The 24895-nt window shown below is 34.8% G+C and overlaps 1 long non-coding RNA gene across 1 annotated transcript in view; it reads right to left on the bottom strand.

Annotated features, from left to right (window-relative positions):
- The window catches only part of LOC134758937 (uncharacterized), a 927638-nt gene that overhangs the window by 490349 nt on the left and 412394 nt on the right, over positions 1-24895 (bottom strand). The window contains exon 4 of the long non-coding RNA XR_010134715.1: positions 5312-5390. This is a non-coding gene — a long non-coding RNA (uncharacterized lncRNA). The remainder of the gene's footprint in view (positions 1-5311; positions 5391-24895) is intronic.

Genomic DNA, 24895 nt, shown 5'->3' with positions numbered 1-24895 from the left:
ACATCCAAGCTGAAAACATTCCCAATGGCGAAAGTAGGAACAATTTCTGTATCAAAAGTAAACAGCATTTGATTACAACTCAAATACAATATGTATGAGTCCATAGAGATATAAATAAATGATTGAATAAATACATAAAATGGAGAAGAGAGAAACAATTCCTCCTTGCAGAATAACCCCTATTAACAAATATGGAAATAGTGAAATAGAAAAACACTATTAGTATAACATAGTAATAATTGCTGGAGGTAAGATCCAGAGATTTATGGTAATACTCATGAGCAAAAATTTACGGACAAACAATATTTTCACATTCTCAAAATATGTCCCCTGATATATTTTATAATTACAAATGAAAACAAAATAACATTATATTGGAGAACCCTGGCAGACATTGCAAAATTCCTAATTTTTTCCCTTTGTAATAATATAAATATTATGTTACACCCGATCTGATGCACTGAGTAAGACACATCATCTCTGTAACATTCTCCCCCAAAATACTATACTCTTTGACTATACTATGAATAGAAAAACACCACAAATTAAAAGATAGTCTACCAAATGCTTAACCAGTACTTTTCAAACTAGTCAAGATCAAGAAAGACAAGAAAAGACTGAGGATCTGTCTTAGATTGGGGGATAAAAAGGTTAGTAATAATGAAGTGCAATGTGGGAAACCAAATTTGATTCTGAAATTTAAAAAGGATATTAGAGAAAATACTGGTGAAACACGAATAAGTTATGTAGTTATTTTTTTAGTTTGGAGTATTATGCAGTGGGTATGTAGGATATTAACTTTAGGATAAGCTACGTGAAATATGAGGGAACTTTAAATGTTATTTTTGCAACTCTTCTGTTGAGTCTAAATTCTTTTAAAGGACAAAAGTTTTTTTTTTTTTTTTTAAATGAATTTCATCCATTATTTAAAATAGGGCATTTTAGGGGCAACAATTTTCCTGTCTCTGTTTTGGGGATTATTTTAGATACTTGAAGTTAATCAAACAGTATTTTTTTTACTAGATGTATACTCATTGGTTCTTCATTCATTCATTCATTTGTTCATCACTCAATTCATTTAAGAATATTTCAATACTAAATTTTCACGGAATTACTTAGGTTTTGCCACATACAAATAAATGTAAACAATGTAGATCATCTTATTTTTAGAAACTTTAACTGGTATTTCAATGTAATATTTAACACAGTTTTTCTCACTTTATAGTCATATAGGCTATTATATTATATATTTTCTCTTTTAAATAAGGACTATCTAGAAAATTAACGTTAACATTTACCTATTAGTTTAATTCTTGTCTTTAGTCCTGTTTGTTATTAATTTCATTATGCATATTCTACCAAACCTTTATTAAGGTAATTATTAAATCATTATTTCCTTTTCTTATTTTTCACAAAATGCTCCAAAAAATAAAAAAAAAAAATCAAAGGAACTCTGCAATAGAGCAATCTAATAGAAATGCTCTCTCTCCCCTTCTACTTATGTTTAGTTACAATCATTTCCAAAAGAAAAGTATCTTTTCTAAACGCGAACCCAAAATTTACAATGAGACTATTAAAAGTAAAATATTATTACTGTTTATTCTCTACTAAATAAAATTAGACCTAATGCAGACATAACAGCAACATCTTTTCATTCAGATAATTTCACATCATGCCAGTCTCCTTTAATGAAGCTTTCAGTCACTAATCTATCAAAACATGAAGTGTGTGTAAGCATCATAAATAAATATATGAAAATACTTCTTTGAGCCTACAGAACCATCTGTTTATCTTGTGTACTCTGTATTGCTACAAAAGTTAATTTCTGACTTGAAATTTGCATTCCCAAGGGCTGTAAGACTACTATCGCTTTGCTTGACAAAGCAGCAAAAAACCTGACAGTTGTCAGAAAAAAAAAATTGATAAGGTTTCTATACATAAAAAGAAAAATGAACTCATTTTTATCTCTCTCCAAGTTATGTCAGCTTTAAAACGTCCCAGAAAAGTGAACAGAAATGAAAGAGTTCATTTTGAAAGATGCTACTAATTGATATTGGAATCATAGTAACTAATTCTCTTGAGTAGACTTGAATTAAAACTGTAAAGTAGATGACTTTTAAATTTGAGAATCTTAATGGCAATTATTCTACTTTCTTTTTGGTCTCTGTCATGCTTTATGGTCATGCAATCTTTGCCACTGTTATCACCTCTGCAGCCCTGTGATACTCATGTATTACTTTGTATAGACATTTGACTTGTGCTTTCTCTTCTTGCTCTTCTCCCCTGCTCCCTTCCTTCTGTCTTTTGTTCCCATCCATCTGAGAAATATTAGGCATTCATTATGGCACTGAAAATAAAATAGACAGTCAGAGCTCTAAGTCACACACAGACTGTGTGGCTCATAGTCCAGAAGATAAGAGAGACAGGAAATAATAGATATATTTTGTATTTTATGATACGTCTTCTTACCACAGACAGTAGCCTGTGCTGCAGTACACAGTTCTAGTGAGACCAGACTCACCTGGTGCTGACACTGTCCCCATTCATATACTGAGCTTCTTGTCACTCTTTTTCCCCAGTGCCTTCTTCAATACCATTATAACTATATTGGCCTCTGTCCACATGCTTACCAAAACTTTTGGTGATTGAGGCCCCTATAGGCAATTCTCAGACAGTAGAAGAAAGCAGCAGGGAGATAAATGGCCCAGCCTTTCATAGATCAGGCAAACAATTCTGGAAGCCATTTCCCCAAGAGCTGCTAGTAGAATTGAGCCTCCGTAGTTCATGAATGTAAAATATATACTACAACCTGAAATAGAATTTTCTTTATTTAATGAATCATTCACTTTGTTCCATCACATCTCCTTGCTGGCTGAAATTCTCCCAAAAATATCTACACTCATATCCTTGTCTCAAGTTCTTCTGGAGGATCACAACTAAAAATATAAATTTATTAAATAAATATATGATTATGAATCAGATTAACTTCGATGACTAAAAATGAAGAGAGTTTTACAACAGAGAAATAATTTTGGATCTTTTTTTCCCCTCAAAACTTGTTAGAGGTCCATTGTGTTAACCAATGTAATGAGTCTGTGACAAGTTTTGTGATGGTTTGTACAAGCTTCTTAGTGGTGTTTATTGATATCAATGAAGTTAATGATTTATACTTTGCGAGAATCCTGGGGAGCTCTGCCACTGATACTCTCCACATAGCTAGAAATATGCCCATCCGTTTAACTAGCAGCATATAAGAAGCTCCAGCTCAGATTTCAATTTTGGGATCCTGTTTCCTCTGTGTTCTTGGCCCACCTGTTTGGCTTGTGATCAGAAAGAGAAAGGAGATGGTTCCCTTCTGCCCAGCAGCCCCCACTGACGCGAGAGAGGCCCTATCTTGGGGATGCTGCTGTGAGAATACTGGCACCCCAATTGTGTTTATCTTGGCTTGTAACACTGGGATTCCATGCCAAAAGAGGCTACCTGGTGTTACCACTCTCCTCAGCCACTAAGCACAACTTTTAAAGCAAGAATGTCACTCAGGGAAAAACACATCATTGTCCCTGCCCCCAACACCAGAAACTGGATGACAGATTTTGTCTGAGGAAAAAAGCAGGTCATACAATGGAGCGCCAAATCTCTTCCCAAAGAAACTGACTTCCTTTACAACAGAATGTGAAAGAGTACAAGCTTAAAAGTGCTCTCAAAAACAGTGGAAGTTGTGATATAAGGCAATTTGAAGATGAGTGGGGTCATTGGACATACAGACTAAGCTGTAGGACAGCTAGTTTACTAGAAAGAAATGGGAAAAGAGACATCTTAAATTGCAAATATCTGGCCTTAGAATTTCTCCTTCAAAAGTGCCCAAATCTGATTGGATTTGGCTGTGCAGCAATTTATGCCTGAGACATTGTTGAAAACAGAGCAATCAGCTGGCAATTAATTAAGTTGAAAACTGTGTCTGATCAAGGAAAAAGAAAAACAGTCAAAGAAAGCCCAGTCAAAACCACTATCATTACAGGTGACTATGGGCCTATCTAACATTATACCCCGAGGAGCAACATCAGAGACTTCACACTGCCAGAGGGATGAGATGAGGAAGAGAAATAGATTTTACTGAAGTAATACAGTCAGTCATTAAATAAGTAAACAAACAAATAATAATGACAATCTTTGGAGAGACTAGCACTTACAGTTACTACAGTATATTATCCAAAATATAAAGTTTCTAACAACACAAAAAAAAAGATACATGCAAAGACACAGCAAAATATGACCTGTGTATGGCGGAGGGCAGGGAGGGGGAGCTGGAAGTAGGCCACAAACATTGACTGTGACTGAGATCAAATGTCAGATTTAACACAAACAAATTTCAAATTAGCAATTATAAATACGCTCATAAAACTAAAGGAAACCATTCTTGTTTTGTTTTGTTTTATTATTATAATTTAAGTTCTAGGATACACATGCAGAATGTGCAGGTTTGTTACATAAGTATACATATGCCATGGCAGTTTGCTGCACCCATCAACCCGTCATTTAAAGAAATAAAAGTTGGTGCTTGGTTCAGGTGCTCATGCCTTTAATCCTAACACTTTGGTAGGCTGAGGAAGGAGGATTGCTTGAGGCAAGGGTTATAGACCAGCCTGGGCAACATAGCAAGACCTTGTGTCAAAAAAAGAATAAAAAATGTTCTGGGCTTAGTGGCATGCACTTGTAGTCCTATCTACTCAAGAGGCTGAGGTGGGAAGATTGCTTTAGCATAGGAGTTCAAGGTTACTGTGAGCTATGATTGTATGATTGTGCCACTACACTCCAGCCTAGGTGACAGAGTTAGACTCCATCTCTAAAAAACAGAGAAAGAGGCTGGGTGCGGCAGCTCAAACCTGTAATCCCAGCACTTTAGGAGTCTGAGGTGGGAAGATCACGAGGTCAGGAGTTTGAGACCAGCCTGGCCAACACAGTGAAATCCCATCTCTACTAAAAATACAAAAATTAACCAGGCATGGTGGTGTGCACCTGCAGTCCCAGCTACTCGGGAGTCTGAGGCAGAAGAATCGCTTGAACTGGGAAGCAGAGGATGCAGTGAGCCGAGATTGTGCCACTGCACTCCAGCCTGGGTGACAGAGTGAGACTCCATCTCAAACAAAACAAAACAAAACAAAACAAAACAAAACAAAAAACAGAGAAAGAAATGATGACAATTTTGCATCACATTGAATATTAATTAAAAGATAGAAATTACATTTCTTTAAAAAAGGAATCAAATGAAAATTCTGGTGTTGATAAGTACAACAACTGAAATTAACATTACCTTAGAGGGACTCAGCAGTGGATTTGAACTGGTAGAAGAAAGAGCAAGCTTCAAGATGTATTGATAGAATTTGTGCAATCTGAAGAATGGTGGGGAAAAAAAAGAAAATGAATTGAACATCAGAGGAATATGGAATGCCGTTAATCATACTAAATGTGTATAACAGGACTATAAGAAGGATAGGAAAGAAAATGTAGAAAAGATATTTGAAAAAATAAAAGCCAGATTCTATGGCTCACACCTGTTATCCCACCACTTTAGGAGGCCAAAGTAGGAGGATTACTTGAGGCCAGGTGTTCACGATCAGCCTGAGCAACATAACGAGACCCACGTGTACCCTAGAACTTAAAGTATGATTTAAAAAAAAAAAGAAAAAAAATAAGCTGGGCATAGTGGCATGTGCCTGTAATCCCAGCTACTTAGGAGGCTGAGCTGGGAGGATTGCTTGAGCCTTGGAGGTCAAGGCTGCAGTGAGCTATAATTGCACCACTGCACTCCAGCCTGGGTGACAGAATCAGATCCTGTCTCAAAATAATAATGATAATAATAATAATGATGGCCGAAAAATATTAATATACACATTCAGAAAACTCAATGATCTCCAAGTAGGATAAACACAGAGAGACCCACAAATAGTAAAAATACCGAAAGCTGAAGATGAGGAAAAAAATCTTGAAAGCAGTAAAAAAAGAAAAAAAAAATACATTACTTATAAGGGAACCGATGTTAGGTTAACAGCTGTATTCTTATCAGAATCAATGGAGTCCTGAAGGCAGTGGGATAACAAAGTGTTCAAATTACCAAGAATCTTACATTCACAAGACTGCCTTTCAAATATGAAGGCAAAATAAAGAATAAACAAAACCTGAGAAAATATGTTGCTAGCTAACCTGCATTATAAGGAATATTAAAGGAAGTATTTTAGGCTGAAAGCAAGTGATCCCAGACAATAAGTCAAATCCACACTAGAAATAAAGAGCACTGGGAAAAGTAACTATGTAATTATAAAAGACATTAGAGATGTATAGTTCTGGTTCTTTCTTCTTTAACTGACTTAAAACACAATTGTATAAAATAATACATACATAATATATTGTTGGGCCTATAACATGCAGAAAATTAATATATTTACCAACAACAGCACAAAGAAAGTAGATGAGCAGAAAAGCTTATTGGGCAAAGGAAATGACTCCAAATAGTAACCGAAACCCACAGGAACAAATGAAGAGACAGAGAAATGATGAATAAGAAGATGAATAAGTTACAAATATATATTATTTTTTCTTCCTTCTGTCAGCTTTTTAATTTTTTATTTTTAATCTTTTTTTTATTTCCATACCTTTTGGTGATACTCACCCAACACTTAGCCTCAGCAACAGGTAGCTGGGGTAAAGATGAGCAATGTCAATGCCCTACTCCTCCCAGGAAAATAGCCCTCAGACTGGTAGCAGGAGGGAGAAGAAACCCTGTGTTTTCAGCGGCAGCAGTTTGGAGTGAGTCTCCACCTTACTGAGCTGGGAGAGGGGAGGAAGTATGTAGATTTTGGTTCAAATATTGCTAACATATGTATTTTTTAGTTTTAGTAGATTTCTATGAGTGTTTCTTCATTTGCTATATGCTGGTAAGGCTTTCTCCAGATACTTTAAATTTTTGTTTTCAAAAATAATTGTTACCAGTTTCACTGAAAAGTTGGTCTGCAGAACTCATGCTCAGGGAAATTTCTCAATTATAGGGTAGGGATTCTTCGTAGAAAGTGGGTACAAGAAGAGCGATTCGAAAGCCCCTGTTCAGAAACATGGAGAGTCACTGGACTGGTTCATGAACTTTGCCTATCAGTGGTAGCATGACATCTCCCATGAGTGTGTTGGGATGAAAAAAAGGCAGAAAATTACTGTAGTTCTTTCCTACAGTTTGGAAGTTCCTTATATGAAGAAATGGATATGCTATCTACACAGAAAATTCCCACAGATCCCAAGTAGATAAAGAATATAGTTTAATAGTTAATTTAAAGTAATGTAAACAAGTTTACAAGAAAAAACAACCCCATTAAAAAGTGGGCAAAGGACACGAACAGACACTTTTCAAAAGAAGACATTCATTTGGCCAACAAACATATGATAAAAAGCTCAACACCACTGATCATTAGAGAAGTGAAAATCAAAGCTACAATGAAATGCCATCTCATGCCAGTCAGAATGACAATTATGAAAAAGTGAAGAAACAGCAGATGCTGATGAGGATGTGGAGAAAAAGGAACACTTTTACACTGTTGGTAGGAATGTAAATTAGTTCAATGATAGTGGAAGGCAGTATGGCAATTTCTCAAAGATCTAGAACCATAAATACCATTTGATGCAGCAATCCTATTACTGGGTATACATACATCATTCTAGTATAAAGATACATGCATGCATATGTTCATTACAGCACTATTCACAATAGCAAAGACATGTAATCAACTGAAAGGCCCATCAGTGATAGACTGGATAAAGCAAATGTGGTACATACATACTATGGAATACTATGCAGCCATAAAATGGAAGAAGGTCATGTCATTTGCAGGAACATGGATGGAGCTGGGAGCCATCAACCTCAGCAAACTAACCCAAAACCAAATTGCATGTTGTCACTTAAACATGGGAGCTGAACAGTGAGAACACATGGACACACTGCAGGAACAACACATACTGGGGCCTGCTGGTTAGGGGTGGGGGAGGGAGAGCATCAGGAATAATAGCTAATGGATGCTGGTCTTAATACCTATGTGGTGAATTGTTCTGTGTAGCAAGCCACCATGGCACAAGTTTACCTTGTAACAAACTTGCACATCCTGAACATGTACCTTGGAACTTAAAAGTTGAAGAAAAAAAAAGACTTAAAAGCAAAAATAAATAAATAAAGTAATGTAGGGAATTAACCACAAAAAGAGAAAAACAATAAAGAGAAATGATGTCCATTATGGCTCTTACAAAGGGAGAAAAATTCGAGTTTGTGTCTGTGATGCAAACATTGACTAAGATGCACACCTTTATTTTAATGCTGTTGCTGTATTGTATCCTTTGCCTAAAATAAATTGTAGATTAGTGAGCACTGACATTTTGGGTGCTGTAAGTCCTCTTTAACAATCAAACCCTATATAACTCCTAATGTTATGCAGAAAGAAATCTTCTTTCACAGTGAGAATGATACTTTTTTTTGTTATTGCTGTTAAGAACAAATTATCCAATACATTATAGCCTAAACATTAAAAAGAAGTAGTATAATTTACCACATTAACAAATTTAATGAGAAAAGTTATAATTGTCTTAATAGGTGTGGAAAAGGTAACAAAAATCAATACTTATCACTGAAAAAAATTCATCGAATAGGAACTGAAGAAAACTTTTTCAACCTGATAAAGATACTCTATATAAAACCTACAGCTGATATCATACTGAATGTTGAAAGAATATGATAAGGAGCAAGGCAAGAATATTTGCTCTTAACTACTTATATTCAATATTCCAGTGGGGATTCTAGCCAGTGCAATAAAGCAAGGGAAAAAAGGCATCCAGATTGGTAAGGAAGAAATAAAACTTATTTGACATGAGAAAATTATATGGTCATCTATGTAGACAATTTAATGGAACCTAAAATAAGACGCTAGAATTATTAGGGAGTTTAGTGAGAGTCTAGTTTACAAAATCATTTACAAAAAAATTATTGTATCCCACATACTATCAATGACTAACCAAAAGCTGAAATAATAATGATTTATTATAGCATAAAAATATAACATAGGAATAAATCTGACAAAATATATGTAAGATTGTATAGTAAAAGTTGGATAATATTGTTAAAATAACCTTAATGAAAAGGGAGATATACTCTGTACATGGGTTGAAAAATATATATATTTAAGAAGTCAGTTTTCTACAAATTGAACAGTACATGTAATAGAAACTTAAAGTCCGAGCAGATTTTTCTCCCATAGAGTTTAACAGGCCAGTTTTAAAATTAAAATAGAAATGTAAAGGAGTTGGACTGACCAAAAATCTGCAAAACCATGATAAACACAACTTAGTTTTATGACTCATTATAAAGCTACAATTATCAAGAAAGTGTGGAACTGGAGACAAGACAGATGAACAGATTGATAAAACAAAATAAAGAATCTAGGATTAGACATGTGTATTGATAACTGATTTTAGGCAGACATGCACAGTATACTCAGGAGGGAACAAATAGCCTTTTCAACAGATGGGACTGAAAAATATATACCCCTATATTAAAAATTAACTTGGATAAATATATTGTACCATATACAAAAATAATTCAAATTGGATCATACATATAAATGTAAATCCTAAAATTATAAAACTTCTAGAAGAAATAATATAAGAGATAATATTTGTGACATGGGATTTGGCAAACATTTCTTAGATATAATAACAAAAGCACATTGCATACAAAATATTTTGGTAAATTAGACAGCATTAAAATAAAAAGTTTCTACTCTTTAGAAGACACCATCAAGAATACTACCATAAAAAATAATATTTTTTGCAAATCACATAGCTGATAAAGGACTTTTGTACAAAAGACTTGAACAGACATTTCAAAGAAGATTTCAATTAAATGTATGAAAAGATGCTCAAAGTCCGTAAGGAAACACAAAACAGAACCCCAAAAAGATACCACTAGATTCTTACTGAAATAGCTAAATCAAAAACGAAACCGAGAACAGGCATGGTGACTCATACCTATAATCCTAGATTTCGGGGAGGTTAAGGCAGGAGGATCACTTGGATAACATAGAGAGACCCCATTCCTACAAAAAAATTTAAAAATAGTTGGGCATGGTGGCTGGTACCTGTAGTCCCAGTTATTCAAGAGACTAAGGCAGAAGGATTTCTTGAGCCCAGGAGTTCAAGGTTATAGTGAGCTATGATTACACCACTGCATTCTAGCCTGCGCAACAAAGTGAGTCCCTGTCTTGAAATAAAATAAATCAAAAAGGAAAAAGAAAAATTAACTGATTATACCAACTGTTGGCAAGGATGTGGAAGAACTAAAGAATGTACCGATGGAATTTGTATGTAAACAATGTAAAATGGTACATCCATTTTGGAAAACCATTTGATAGTTTTCTAAAAATTTTAAGTGTAAACTTACCATATGATGAAGACATTGTACTCCTAGGTATTTATTTGTCCAGGGAAATACAATCTTGTGTGTCTGCTCATACAAAGACTTCTACGTAAATGTTCTTAGTGACTTTATCTGTAAAGTCTCTAGGAACAAGAGACTGGAAACAACATAACTATTTATTAGTAGATAAATGGATAAATAAATTGTGGTGTATTCACTCAATGAAATATTACTCAGCAATAAAAACATGTAATATTGACATACATGTAAATGAGTCTCAAAATAATGTTGCTGATTGAAAGAAACTAGGCAAAAAAGAATACATACTGAATAATTCTATTTGCATAAAATGAGACTATGCTAAGTAATCTTCCGTGACAGAAAGCAGATGTTTTATATACAAGTCTGTGATATACTGCTACAACTTAATTTTAGGAAGCAAATTATCCTTTAAAACAATTAAATATTAGAAAAAATATAATTTCATTTTTAGCATTTCTAGAGTGTCATGATCTTTGTCCAAATCCAAGATTCTGTCTGGCATTATGTTCCTTTAGTGTATGAAGTTTTCTTTCACATTATTTTTAGTACAAGTCTGCAAGTAATAGATTCTCTAGCTTTTGTGTCTCTGAAGAATCTGTACTTCACTTTCAGTTTTGAAAGATGTTTTCTCCAGGTATAATGTCCAGCGTTGAATGATTTTTCCTTCATTATTTGAAGGATGACAGTCCAATGACTTCTGACTTCCATTATGTCTAATAATGAATCTTCTGTACTACATAAACTTTATGCTCCTATAGATAATGCAGTTTTTTAATATGCTTGTCTTAGACATTTTCCCTTTATGTTTGGTTTCATAAGTTTGTCTTTGATATATCTGGGTGTGTGTGTTTGAGTCTGTGTGTTTTTCCATGTGTGCAGGTAGTTTTTTGTTTTCCATTTTGGTTTCACTCTGCTTTTCGGATATGTCATTTAACTTCTTTAATCGTTTTGTTTTTAACTTCCAACATTTTAAATTGTTTAAATTCTCTATTGTCTTCCTTCTGGAGTTCCAATTATATCTTAATTCTGCTGAATGTTTTTGTTTGTTTGTTTGTTTAAGTGTTTTGTTTTCCTACTTCTTCCTCTTACTTTGGTGTAATGTAATTTTTACTGAATTCTAGAAATCCTATGGAGCATACATCTATGGAATACTGAATCAATAGAGTCAGAGCTAACTCATGTTTGTGTTGTGCTATTTCTCTGGTTGCTTTCAGGGAAACAGATTCTTCAAATTCCCTTAATAATTCCTGGCATATAGAAAAAATGTGAATGCATATATCAAAGCCTTCATTAAAACCTAACATTGGTTGCCTAAAGCTGAGAGATGCATGAAATATTTGACCAATGTTATTATCTATGTCCCACAAAAAAATTCCATTAAAGGGAATAATGTATCCTTATTATCTTTTCAATTATCCTTATTATTTTTCAACTTTCTAATCATGATGATGCATGCATTTGGTCCTTAGCTACTGGACTGACCAGAGAGGATAGACTTATCTGTACAAGTGGAACAAAAGGATCAGATGTTATCTCCATATCATGGCAAATAATATCAAAAGGGAATAAAAAACACACTATGGACTATTACATATACCATTCCAAGTGGAATATGAAAATGAAGTGAAATTAAAATAATGTACCAAGGTAAAAGTTTAACATGGAACAAAACAAAACAACTACATATTTTTTATGTGGTTCTTAATATTAGGTAAAAGTGATTTCACAGTTAGTACTGAAATGGCAGAAACGTATTGAAGGTTAAACATATTCAATGTGGACCTGAAACAAATGTATGCCCACAGCCAACTACTGCATGTAGTTTAGGATATTATTTAAGCCTTCCAAGTAGTAGCAATTGTTCTATTTTTTAGGTTTTAGTATTACTCTGTTCCAACAGGATCATGAGGGAATTGGATATCTGGAAGTATTTCAGAAGTGATCACTCAAGTGCAACTTCTATTCTTGCTTATTCTGATCTTTCAGAAAAATCAAAACATAAAACCAACCAAACAAACAAAGAAACAAGGAAACACATACACACAAAACAATTCTTTTAACTAACTTTAATATTTCAGGCTGTAATTTTATAATATTTATTTATCTCCTTCACAGGAGACTACTCTAATGATTATGTTGAGGCTTTGCTTCTTGATAAAAATACAAAGAGGCCGGGCGTGGTGGCTCACGCCTGCAATCCCAGCACTTTGGGAGGCCGAGGCGGGCTAATCACAAGGTCAGGAGATCGAGACCATCCTGGCTGACACGGTGAAACCCCGTCTCTACTTAAAAAAAAAAAAAAAAATTAGCCGGGCGTGCCGGCGGGCGCCTGTATTCCCAGCTACTCGGGAGGCTGAGGCAAGAGAATGGCGTGAATCCAGGAGGCAGAGCTTGCAGTGAGCTGAGATCACACCACTGCACTGCAGTCTGGGTGACAGAGCGAGACTCCGTCTCAAAAAAAAAAAAATACAATGAATTATAGATGAAATTTCATATACATTACAAAATTATTTTAGCATTGTTTATATTTATTTATTCATTTATTTATTTATTTATTTATTTATTTTTGAGACAGAGTCTTGCTCTGTCGCCCAGACTGGAGGGCATTGGCGTGATCTTGGCTCACTGCAACTTCTGCCTCCCGGGTTCAAGCGATTCTCCTGCCTCCCGGGTTCAAGCGATTCTCCTGCCTCAAATTCCCGAGTAGCTGGGACTACAGGCGCCCACCACCATGCGCAGCTAACTTTTGTATTTAGTAGAAACGGGGTTTCACCATATTGGCCATGCTGATCTCAAATTCCTGACCTTGTGATCCGCCCACCTCGGCCTCCGAAAGTACTGGGATTACAGGCATGAGCCACCGCACCCGGCCTATTTTGGTACTGTATACTTTTTATTGTGATTTAATTTAGGTACAATAAAATAAACCTATTTATGTGTACAGTTTGATGAAAATTGACAAAGATGTGTACCCATGTAATGACCAACCCAAACAGGATACAGATATTCCTAACACCCAGACAGTTCCTTAATGCCTCTTTCCAGTCAAAATTTATCCTCAGAAGCATATACTATTCTTATAATTATTATTATAGAGCATTTGGTCTACTTTTGAACTATATATACAGGATATCTCACATTGTATACTTTTTATGTGTTTGGCTTCTATTCTGTAGCTCAATAAAACGGTCTCTAAGATTTGTCCCTGCTATTGCATGGATTGGTAGCTCATTCAATTTTATTTTATAGATACATCACAATTTGTTTATCCATTCATTAGTGGATATTTAGGTATTTTTAGTTTTATGCAACGATAATTAAAACTTCAATGAATATTTTTATATGAGTCATTTTGCGGGGCTATGTGCTTATTTCTCTTGGATAAGTACACAAGCATTGAATTGCTTGGTCAAAGTGTAGCTTTAATTTTATAAGGAACTAGCAGTTTTCCATAAGTATCTGCACAATTTTAAACACTTGCCTGCACCATATGACAGTTCTAGTCACTGTACACCTTAACCAGTAATATTTACTTTCACTTTTTAGTCATTATATTAGTTGTAGAATGATATTTCTTTATGGCTTTAATTTTCACTTTTCTGATGTCTAATAATCTTGGCATTTTTTTTTTTTTTTTTTTTTTTTTTTTTTTTTTTTTTTTTTGAGACAGAGTCTCACTCTGTCGCCCAGGCTGGAGTGCGGTGGCGCAATCTCGGCTTACTGCAAGCTCTGCCTCCCGGGTTCATGCCATTCTCCTGCCTCAGCCTCCCAAGTAGCTGGGACCACAGGCGCCTGCCACCAGGCCCGGCTAATTTTTTGTATTTTTAGTAGAGACGGGGTTTCACCATGTTAGCCAGGATGGTCTCGATCTGACCTAGTGATCCACCCACCTCGGCCTCTCAAAGTGCTGGGATTACAGGCGTGAGCCACCGTGCCCGGCCATTCTTAGCAATTTTTTATACCCTATGGGATATGTAGATATGCTATTTTGTAAAGTATTACTCAAAGTTTTGTACGTATTTTAGGTTATTTGTCTTCTTATTATGCAATTTTAAAAGACTTTCCATATTTTGACTGAAATATATGTGCTTATATTACATCATTTTTTAAAAAAACATAATTTTTACAGTTTCAGAGTTACAGAAAAATTGAGAACATAGTACAGAAAATTCTCATATATCCGGCACTCAGTATCCCCTGTTATTACCATCTTGCATTCATATGGTACATTTGTTATAATTAATAAATTAATATATATACATTATTGGTAAGTAAGTTGATAATTAAATGATATTCCATTAGCTTTTATGTAATATGCTTTTCTGTTGCAACATTCGCAGGCTACCACATTACATTTCATTGTCATTGCCCTTAGGCTATTTTGATTGTGACTTTGTTTTTTAATTTTTTAAAATTCAACAGATAATATTGTATTTAACATGTACAACTTTGATGTATTGAGGTACAGATACATTGTGGAATGGTTACCTCTAGTTAATAATAAATGCATTATTTCACACAGTTATCATTTTTGTCGTGCCAGCACTCAACATCCACTCTCTCTGCATTTTTCCAGAAAACAATATATCATAATTACCTATAGTTACCCCACTGCACAACAGATCTCTTGAGTTTATTCCTCCTATCAAACTGTAATTATGTAGCTTTTGACCAACCTCTCCCCATCCCACCCCCTCCAACCCCTGCCCCATGCCAGCCTCTGGTAACCATTATTCTACTCTCTACTCCTATGATTTCACATAATGGGTGAGATCATGCAAAATCTGTCTATCTGTGTCTGCCTTACTCAGTTAACATGATTAGGTACATATCCAAAGGAAATGAAATAAGTAGGTCAAAGGGATATCTGCTCTCCTTGTTTATTGCAGCACTATTAATAATAGCCAATATATGGAACTGACTTCAGTGCTCATCAATGAATGCATGGATAAGAAAGTGAGGTATGCATACACAATGGAATACATTTCAGCCATAAAAAAGAATAAAATCTGTAATTTGTGAGAGCATGGACGGACCTGTAGCCTTTCTTATTTTTTGTGGCATTGGCAGTTGTGAGGAGCAGTAGTCAGGTACTTTGTAGGTTGCCCATCTATTGAAATGTGTTTGATATATTTCTCATAATTAGACTGGGGTTATAGATTTTGGGAAGACCACAGAGGTAAAAATGCAATTTTCCTCACATAATACCAAGAGTAAATATTGACATGATAATTTATCACTTTTGATGTTGATCTCGATCACCTCTCTGAGGTAATGTTTATGAGGTTTCGCCACTGTAAATTTGCTCTATTTTTTCCCCTTTCAATGCTACACTCGAATTGTTCCAGCTTTGGCATTTGGGAGCTCTTCCAATTGATTCCTGATTCCCTCTAATATAGCCCCATGTATGTGAGCTCTGTTTTCATGTTTGTTTGTTTGTTTTGCTTCGTTCTTCTTAGCATTTCCCCACTTTCTGGTATTATAAGACCTTCCAGGATCATGTCGCATATTTTTCAAAGTAGCCTTGGTTCTTTTTTTTACTGTAGAATGGTATTCAAAGGCAAGATCTGAGTGTTAGGTAGATTTTGTTCCTGGGCTGTCATTTCTTTTAGACAGAGTGAGAAAATATATGTGTATACTAAACAATGTATATGCCACACATATTTATAATATTTCATTATGTGTGACCCTGTCACTACATGAAGTTAAATATGAATACATACTCACTTCTCCAACTTCAATCCACTAACACATAGATCATTCTAGTCTCATTTTCTTGCTTATCTATAACCCTCGAGGTCAAAATAAAGAGAACCAGCTCTCACAATCCACATGCTTTTTTTTTTAATTCCAGTACACATGTATAGTATCACAATTACTAACCCAAAGCCACATAACCCATTGAAACGTTTTCTAAATTAGATTACACTGTGTTTGTGCAGTTCCTTTCATCTTACATCTTACAAATTCTCCTAATTTTCAAAATGATTTAGGTCAGCACAGTTTCTTTCTAACTCCTTAAGTGAAATTGTTTCACACATTTTATAATAGTGACAGATTTCTTATCACAGTCAGGATTCTTTTCAGAGATGCCCCAACCTTCCAGTCTTCAAATTTGCAGAAACTAAGATTCACTCTTTTTGCTTTAATGTTCTGTGGGTTTTAACAAATGAATCATTTTATATAACTACTGATACAGGATATTTCCCTGACCCCTTTGCGAAACTGGTGACAGGGGTGCCTCTTTTACTCAGCCCGCTGCTCTCAACTCCTCGCAGGAGGAAACACGTGAGCGAACAAGTGCGGGAACTGGAGTGAAGGAGCACTGGAACTGCCTGGCCGCTTTGTGCGGGAGGGATCAATCTCCACTCACTCAGACCTGCTGGGTTCTACCCCTTGCAGGAGGGAGTGCACAGGTGAGTGGGTGCAGGAACTGCCAGATGCTTTAGCCGCCACAGGAGCAAACTCCATGCAGGACCCACGGCAGCATCCAGGCAGGCATGTTAAAGTGCTCTTTTAGCTCTGCCATCCACGAATGGCTTAAGTGTTAACAGCTCAATGGGCCCTTTGCCTTTTCACGTGAGGCACCTACCTTCCACCAGCGAGCGCACAGGGCCAGTGTGACAGTCTTTTGTATCCACATTTGTGGCACCTGAGTTCTTGTCTGGCTTCCAGGAAAAATGAGGTCGCATGAACGAATAGAAGGATGGTAAATGTGGGGCATTTTATTACCGATGAATGTGGCTTTCAGTGGGAAGGGGAAGTAAAAAGGGGACGGGGCAGGTAGGTAATCTTCCCCTGAAGTCTGGCCATCTCTGGATGGATTCTTCTCTGAAGTTACGCCATCAAGCTGTCCTTCTGAAGTCAAGCCGCTTCTCTCCAACATCCAGCCATAGTCCTGTCTACTGGTTGAGTCTGGAGTTTTTATAGGCACAGGATGGAATGGGGCAGGGCCATGGTGGTTTAGGAAAAGGCAACATTCAAGCAGGAAAACAGAGACATAAGTTATCACCTTGGGCCACAGTTTCAGTCTTCTCGGCTTGAGCGTGGGGTTTCATGGAGGACCCACCTTTTTCTGCCTAGAATTTATTGGCCTCCTGTCCCTATCAATACCATTACACTAATTTTAAAATTTGCATAAACTAAGATTCATTCTTTTGCTTTAATGTTCTATGGGTTCTAACAAATGCATCATTTTATGTACCTACCGTTACTCTATCATACAGAATAGTGTCACCTCACTAAGTGTCCTCTGTGCTTCACAGACACAACCTTCATACTCTACCCCACCACCCAACTCCTAACAACTGCTGATCTATTTTTTCTCTATAGATTTGCCTTTTCCAAAATGTTATATAATGTGTATCATATGGTATGCAGCCTTTTCAGATTGTGTTTTATTCAGCAATATGCATTAAAATTTCTTCATATGTTTTCACAGATTGACACTTCATTTTACAAATCTCTGAATAATGTTATGTGATTTTTGTAGTTAGATTATCCATGTACCTATCAAAGGACATCCTTGTTGCTTCTAGTTTGGGGACGAGGATAAATAAAGCTGCTATAAACATGTGTGTGCAGATTCCTGAGTTGACATACATTTTAAAACCAGTTAAATAAATACCTAGGAATGTGATTATTGAATTGCATGGTAAGATTATATTTAGTTTTGTAAGAAATTACTATGTGAGTTAATGCATCTGGGTATTAGCTAGATTTTGTCATTTCACAATGTGTATATATATATATTTTCAAACAATATGCTGTATACAATATACACATAAAATCTTATCTGTCAATTAAAAAATAAATTTAAAAAAATAAATTGCCAAACTGTTTTCCAAAGTGACTGTACATCCTCACTAGCAATGAATAAACATCTCGAATTTCTCTGTTGGTCTTCATCCTTACCAGAATTTGGTTTTGTAAGGTTTTGTGGTGTTAGTAATTGTAATTGTTTAGCCATTGTTATAGCCTTTCAATAGGTTTGCAGTAGTTTCTCAATTTTTTAAAATAGGCTATTCCCTAATAATAAATGAGGCAGAGAATCTTCTCATACGCTTACTTGCCATCTGTATATCTTCCTTAGTGAGATGTCTTTTCCAATAGCTTACTCATTGTTTTAAATGGGTTGTTTGTTTTCTTATTGCTGAGCTTTACATTTTCTTTGCATATTTTTGGATACAGGTCTTTTATCAGATATGTGTTTTGCAAATATTTTCTCCCCATTGTGGCTTGTCATTCTTTTAACAATGTCTATTTTGGAAATCCGATTTTTCCAGCATCATTTCTGGGAATCTCTATTTTTTCTCCATGGAAACCTTCGCTTCTTTGTTAAAAATTGGTTGTCTGTATGTGTTTGAGTCTTCTTCTGGGCTCTGTATTTTGCTTCATTTATTGATATTCCTATCTTTATTACAACCCTATGCTCTCTTGTTTCTTGTAGGTTTATAGTAAATCTTAAGGTGTTCACTGCCAGTTCTGTTTCTCTATACGTCTATTCTTTTGCTAATACCACACTCTTCATTACTGTAGACTCTTGAAATCCGGTAATGTCAATTCTCCAACTCTGTTTTTCATCAGTATTATGTTGGAAAATCTAGGTCCTGTGGGTCTCCATATAAACTAAAATCACATTGTCAATATTTATAAAACCACTTGAGGAGATTTAGGTTGAGATTGCCTTGAATCTATAAATCAAGCTGGGAATAATTGACATCATAATATTGATAATTTTTTCAATCCATGAACAGGAAATACTTCTGCATTTGTTCTTAATGTTTCTTGAGGGTCACTTTTAGACCTATGTGTTATTTAGAAGTGTGCTACTTAAATTCCAATTGTTTCAGGATAGGATTTTTCTTCCTCATTTCCATTATTTACTTGTATTTTAATTACAATGTGGTCTTGAACCTACTTTACAAGATGCTTATGATTTAAGTATATTGAGGTTTATTTTATGACCCAGAATGTGACCTGTCTTGGTGAAAGTTTCATTTGTACTTGACAAAAATGTGTATTCTGCTATTGTTGGATGAAGTATTCAGTAAATGTCAATTAGATCAAGTTATTTCACAAGAGCCAAGAAATTTAACTTTCCAGGCTTCACATTTTTTTTTATTCTATAGAACGATAGCATTGGTGTTTAAATATTTAAGAAATATGTTTTACAGTTAATTTTCTATAACATATGTTTCTATTAAATGGTGTTAGAAAAAGAGCAGGGAAATAATTTTTAAATTGTGGATACGACACAGTCATTTCAACATACTGCATCTTGATAATTTTAATATTAACATGTATCACTGGGACACATAAAACATATAAACACACATGTCCAAATTAAAAAAAAACCCTGTGTTTAACCTGGATGAAGAGAAAAGATGAAAGACACTTTGATTTATGTAAGTGTCATATCCATACTGATTGGAAAATTATAAACAACCCCATTATTCACTAGAAAGTTGGTTAAAGATTAGCTCAGCAGTTGAGGGTAACTCAGAGTCTTCGAACTCAGAAATGGTTAGTCCAGGTAAGCTCTTGATCATTATACAAATTTTTTTAAAGTAAATGAATATAATCTGAATTCACATCAGTTACGTTATCAGTCTCTTAATAATGACACAATTAACATTATTCTAATAATCTATGAAAATTTGTTCAACTATTAAATATGCCCCTGCATAAATTTGTAACTCTTACAATGTTCATTTGAATATACATTAAATTATTAAATAAAGTCTCTTATTTGCTATTCTGAATGTCATTTGAACTGTCCTTAATTATCTAAAAGTCAATAATGTTAAAACGCATATTTTCAACTGATGGTGTTCTGCATTTGTGGCTGACACTTAAAAGGAGGCTGCAAAAAGTTTAGACTTTCATATACCTCATTTTGAAGCACATTATCTTTTCTGTATTCTACATTAAAGCCACATAAAACCTTTCTTTTTTCATTTTTAGCACTTACATTTTAGTTGCTCTTGAAAATTATCCTTTCATATTCATAATCATTAATCTTTAACTAATGTAAACCTATTGTTTTGAAATGAAAAAATGAAGGTTTATTATACTTGAAACTCTTAAAGGTATATTGTTAAAATCAAGTATATATTTATATGTATATATACAACACATAAATATATATAATGAATCTTAATTCAAACAAGAAATTCACTCCATTAGAATTTTATTTTATTATGTTCTTAAATTTTCTTCCTTTAGCTTGAACCACACAGCAATAAAGTTGCCAAAGACTTCACAAAATGTTTGAATACCTCTTCTTTCTTTCACATAGCACTTAGCATTGATTCATAATATCTTAGCTCTGACAGAAGTGTTGCACAAACTATAATCTCAGTAAATACTGCTGTTTTATAAATAGACTAAAATTTAAAGATATAAAATATATTTTCAGAAATTATCCAGCTATTATGGCAGAGCCAAGGTTTAATTCAAATTCCTTCTTTTTTCTCCCATATCAGTGCATTGTTCTCCGTTTCATTAAATCCTCTCTTATTGAATTGATTAAACATTTTGGGAAGGAGAGAGGATGTATTTACTGCCTTTGCTTGCGAGTACAAAATTTAACTCTGACAAAGAATGGCTAGTAAATATCTGCTGTGGTTATGGCTGCTCTTATTACTTCAATTTATCCTTCAGACAACTTCGTGATTTAGGCAGATGTACTATATTTTTCAAAATTTACAGATTAGCACATTAAGACACAAAGTTATTTGGGACTTATATCATGATCTTTGTCGAAACAGACCCAAAATTCAGGCCTATGGATTTCAAATAATCATTCATTTTCTCCTGAAACATATATTACCCCAAATAATAACACATGATTTCTTCTCTCCCATTTTGGAAATTCCCACCATATTGATAAACTGAAAAAGAAATGATCGGCCGGGCGCGGTGGCTCATGCCTGTAATCCCAGCACTTTGGGAGGCCGAGGCGGGCGGATCACGAGGTCAGGAGATCGAGACCATCCTGGCTAACATGGTGAAACCCCGTCTCTGCTAAAAATACAAAAAAATTAGCCGGGCGTGGTGGCGGGCGCCTGTAGTCCCAGCTACTCGGGAGGCTGAGGCAGGAGAATGGCGTGAACCCGGGAGGCGGAGCTTGCAGTGAGCGGAGATCGCGCCACTGCACTCCAGGCTGGGTGACAGAGCGAGACTCCGTCTCAAAAAAAAAAAAAAAAAAAAAGAAATGATCACACCCTTGGAGTTCAGTGCTATAACAGAAAAAAAAATCTGAGAGTAAAAGTAAAATATTTGGAATATCAAAAATGATAAATATTATTCACATAAGTTGTTTAACATTTTCGTTATTTTTTGAAAAAATTAGAATCAGATATCAAAAAATAAGAATTGCCTATATTTTTGAGCCTGTTTGATAATGTGCTGACTTTCAGCATTTCTTAAGCCTCCAATCAAAATATTTTCCAACTGAGATGGTTTTCCTGACATCAGGCTTCTAGTTTTAATTGTCTGTTTTTCTCCACGAAATATCTTAGTATAAGAAGAAATAGTTTTTCTGATTAAAAAATGATTACCTGTAGTACTTAGAAGAAACCAAAAATATAACAAAATATTTCTTTTATATTTAAAGTACAGTTGCAAATTATAATGTTGGCAGTAGTAGCAATAATAAGTGTAGCAGAATTAGCATGAGTGGCCACATAATATCACAGGAGTAGTTTAGATAGACAGAACATTGAACAAATGCCATAAAGCCTGTATCCTAGTCTATTCTGTTGTCAGTAATTAGTATTGTACTATTGGTCAAGTTCTTTTCTTTTTAAAAAAAAATATCACTTTCATGTCTTTTTTTATGAGATGATTTGCTTGACCCCTCCATCTCTTTCTAACTCTAATATGCTGAATCTAATATCTGGACATTGAGATTTGGAGTGAAGATGTTGTCAAATTCAATTCCTTACAAACTGAGGGCTAAAAAACTTTAATAGGGAAGTTGGGATATATAACAGCTTCAAATGTGATCCAGAGTGATATCTGCTTTCATCAATGGTAATGAACTTAAGGAGAGACAATAAGCCAACAAAAGGAGATTAGAAAAACATTGGTTGTATGAACTTGAAAGTTACAAGGAAGACAAAGCATTTCCTATAGCATTTCTCTTTGGATTTCTGAAGACATTCAATTACAGGAACTTAACAAATGTTTAATGAATGAAAGGATAAAAGTGACTGCCAGTTTGAAACAATGAATATAATTAAATTCTGAGGATTGGGTTAATTGAATTTTCTCCAGCTATTAAAAAGAATCTGAATCCAGGAAATCATAGGTTCAGTTCAAATATAACTCATGTTTAGTTCATAAGTCATTTACTACCTCAAGTCACTTTCTTCCAGAAGCTATTTTTCAGAAGTAAAGGATGAACACAGCAGCCCTGAATGTGGAGTATATCTATGCCAGGTATCAGGGAAAATAAAATGAAAGGATATTGCACAATGAATTACCTACAACTGTGTGACTTGAGCCTCATTTGAGAAGAAGATGCACAGCAGAAGCCTAGTTTAACATACAAAATATTTAACATAGAAACTGATATTTAAGTCTGCACAATTTACCAGAACACACTGGTATGTGTGAAATCCCAAGAGACAAGTCTATAGACTGGTAACTGAGACTGTGAAAATTGAGGGAAATTAAAGGGAACAAATACATTTCTTCTTGGGTAATTTTAAATAAACTCCCTCAATTGTCTTCATTTTTCATTTCCATGGAGGTTTTTGCTATGAATCCTAATACTCTAGACATGGTACAATCAATGGCACAAAATTTGAATAATTGGTTTTTATTGCTAAATCACAGGGACTTTTAAATCTAAAGTCATCAAAAATTGGCTATGAACAAAGGTTTATTAACAAATAGACTAACTTTCAGAGAATTTCTGAAAAATATGTATGTTCTTGATTTTATAAATGCATGTACGTTAAAACCTAAAATATATCCTAGGAAACAACTATTCATTGGAACCTATAATTTGAGCTTATATGCATTTCCTGAGGACTATTCATGATTGATCTTATGAAATAATGAATGTATAAATAATTGTGTACTTTTTCTCAGAAGCAAAAATCATACTTTTAATAAAGGTTCAAATAATCTCTACTCATAAAAATCAATGGTTGAGTTTGAAAATATTATATTAGTCACTTGGTTTTTCTTGTCTGCTTCCTCATGAGGTTCTTTGAGGAAAACAAAAACATATACTTAAAATTTACAGTATTAATCAGGGATTTTAGCTACAAATAGCATATTTGGTTGCAAATAGCATAGTTTACAGAATCTCTAGGTGGGCCAAAAACAAGGCTTGAAGGCCACACAATTGGGGACCGTGCGCAATGACATAAGGTAGAGCTGATTGGAGGAAACACTGCTGCTCCTCCCAGTGTGCTCAGAATCTACAGATAAGGGGCAGTGGATGCCAGCATTCTAACTTCTTCATTGTCTGCTTTTGGAAGCTGCATGTCACCAGCATGGATTTGACAAGGGGTCTGAACTTTTGTCACTAATTTCTGATTCAATTTGGTGCATGTGGTTTCTAGATGGTAGGTAACATATCTGTGTCCATAGTATACCACATCACCTGGCTTCAAAGTATGGGGGACATAATAGCATGTTCAAAGGCATAACACTTATTCCACTAGCACCAGCAGGCCATTTGGTGATGTCTCCACTCTAAATTAGAATAAATTCAAATTATGCAAGTTAATGAGTCATACAGCTTTACAATCTGCAAGCTGTAAGCAAGTTAGGATGTGGCATCTAAGGTCTTTGGGGAGAGAGAGTTGCAAGTGAGGCAGATGTTGTTAGACACATCTTTAGGGATGTGAGCTTAAGAAAAGTTAAGACTCTATCTCACATCAAGTCAGCCAAGCTTCATTCTTCATTGTGTCTATGCAACATACTATTAATTATTTTTGTCAAGAATAAATAAGATAAACTAACAAGAAAAAGAGATTCTGTAGGGGATTTTTTAATTCTTTCCTTTTTTATATTCAAAATTTATAATAAAAATATTTCAGAAAGTAATAGTAGTTAATGCTCATTAATCGTTTACTATATGCAGTACTTACTATTCATTTACTATATGCTAGGCACTGTTCTAAATATTTTATACATAATAACTCAAACTTCACAAATAATGAAATACTGAAATATTTTTGTTCCATTTTACATATAAGAGAAATAAGGCACAGCAAGTTTAAACAAATGGCCTATGGCAATACAGCTAGTAAGTGGCAGAACTGAGATTTGAACGTATGCAGTCTGACCACCTTGTCTGTTTTCTTCAACACCGTTCTACATAGTCTAAATTAGACCCTGGAATAGGGACCCTAAATGCAAATAGAACACCAATGCTGGCTGCCAATT

This window comes from Gorilla gorilla, chromosome 6, assembly GCF_029281585.2.
Source record: "Gorilla gorilla gorilla isolate KB3781 chromosome 6, NHGRI_mGorGor1-v2.1_pri, whole genome shotgun sequence".
Classification (NCBI taxonomy): Eukaryota; Metazoa; Chordata; class Mammalia; order Primates; family Hominidae; genus Gorilla; species Gorilla gorilla.
The sequence above is the reverse complement of the archived record's forward strand: the minus strand, read 5'-3'. Positions and strand labels throughout refer to the sequence as shown.